The 2,083-nt window shown below is 34.8% G+C and overlaps 1 pseudogene; it reads right to left on the minus strand.

Moving 5' to 3' along the window:
* Positions 1 to 198: 198 nt before the first annotated feature.
* The window catches only part of LOC111454712, a 9,974-nt pseudogene continuing 8,089 nt past the window's right edge, over positions 199 to 2,083 (minus strand).

The raw sequence follows: 2,083 nt of genomic DNA on the forward strand, positions 1-2,083 counted from the left end.
TTTTTTTTTTTTTTTTTTTTTTTTTTTCTGAGGAAGGGAGACAGAAAGGGTAATTGATGGACTTACAGCCTTGGACCATTTCTGCTGGTGACCATCTGATGAAGAGTTTTGAAGTAGCAACCGAGAGGCTGAAGTCAGATGACATTAAATGGCAACTTGGTAAGAATCTATATTTACACTGCAAAAAACAGAAGGTGATCATTTTGTGCAGTAACAATTTCATTATAATATCCAAACTATATTACATTTTACAAAGAATCAGGTCATAGAGAAAACAAATACAATAGTTTCTCCACTGTATTTGGTACCACACTTCATTGGTCATCCATGTAGAACACCCTATCTGATTTTCCATATCTAATAGTGAGTTAATGTAACAAAAAATGACTCTGGACACGCTTCATACGATAGAAAAACGTGAATAAATATACAGTGGTTCAATCGACTTCACTTGCACATGGGAATAAGCTGGCCAGAATTTGACTCCTCGATCAGAAATAGCATTTCATTTTCAGCAAATCTGTCATGAATCATGAGGTCCCTGAACTATCAACATAACTCGCTGCTTTACACTGTCCGGGCGGATGATGTCTCCTTTAAATCCAATCTGAAAGTAAAGAATTTATTTATCAAGCTGATAACAATCAAGAAAAATAGGTGTATTAACTGGAAATTTGAGTTTTAAGGAAAAGTTTCAACCTCAACGAGACCGTCTGGAGAGAACCACCGCAATAGCACGCCTAAGTGCACTACAGCAGGTATCAGCTTGAAAAGAAGAGGAGTTGTAACCTGCACAAAATGTTTACAAATGCCCCCATCAAGAAATTTATTGCTTCAGATAACTAACTACAAATATAATGGCAACACACATGCTCAAGCAAAAAGACAACATTGTATATAATTTATACATATCACATACGTTAAGTTTCACAGCTTTAAATGAATTTCCAGATCTGCCCTTCACAGATGACTAATTCTAGTATGATTACTACTAGAAAACCAAGTGTTGGTCACGTTCCAAGCAAGACCAGAAACTAAATTTGTGACGAAGTCTCAATGCAAAATTTTACGAAATGAAAACCATTGTGAGTGAATTTCTGAAATCACTGCATATGCAAGTGGCTTAATCTTTGAAACATATTGTAGCCCAAAATGACCAAGAGCCAACATCAAAGTGTAAAATTTTCCTGTCGATCAGAGATCTTGCAGAAGGGTTGTTATCCCAAAAGAAATTTTGATGGCACTTCCCCTCTATAATGTCGGGCCGCCAAGGAAAATTTTGATGGCACGTTTTCTAAGCTGTTTTCTTTTTCTTTTCTTCTCTTTTCTTCTATATATATATATATATATATATAATTGGCTGCTGACCTTCTTGTATGAACCATCTATAGCAGTCAATTCTTGGACAAGGCTCGACTTTCAATGCAATAGCTTCTGTCAAATCATAGTGAATAATTCACTTTAAACTAACTTGTTTCCTGAAGACAAATCAAACTAACGAATAGCAGAGGATAAGAATCAGCACACTTTCAACTATTTCTAAATTATTCATCGTTCTTAATTACAATTGTTATCTAAAAAAAATCAACACTATAGCAGCTGACTCGAAAAAAATCTAATAAGAAAACCATGCTGAGAAAAGAAATTATGCAATAGATCATTACAGCACATAAAATGACACCTATGAAACTGTAATACAGATATTATATGAAGAACTGAATTAAATCTCACCAGACTAAGGGCTGTGGTCCCAATAAGCAACAGATACAGTTTTCCCTGAAAATTGTCATAATATCAGCATCAACACTATAGTAGCTAAGCCCAAGGTTTCTGCTGAAAATCTAAGCTCTTAGGAAGCATTAGGGGGAGGGGTGGGCTTGGGAAGGGTTGGACAACCTAAGCCCACCGCATATTAGAACCGCAAACCCACAGGTTACGGTTTTTCCCTTTTAGGCAACTCTCCCCTCTCTCATTCCTTCCACATGTGACTGCCAATATTTTATTTTAAAATAAAACTTATTATAACCAAAAAAAAAAAAAAAAAAAAAAAAAAAAAAAAAAAAAAAAAAAAAAAAAAAAAAAA

Source organism: Cucurbita moschata, unplaced genomic scaffold, assembly GCF_002738365.1.
Source record: "Cucurbita moschata cultivar Rifu unplaced genomic scaffold, Cmos_1.0 Cmo_Scf00016, whole genome shotgun sequence".
In the NCBI taxonomy this organism is placed as follows: Eukaryota; Viridiplantae; Streptophyta; class Magnoliopsida; order Cucurbitales; family Cucurbitaceae; genus Cucurbita; species Cucurbita moschata.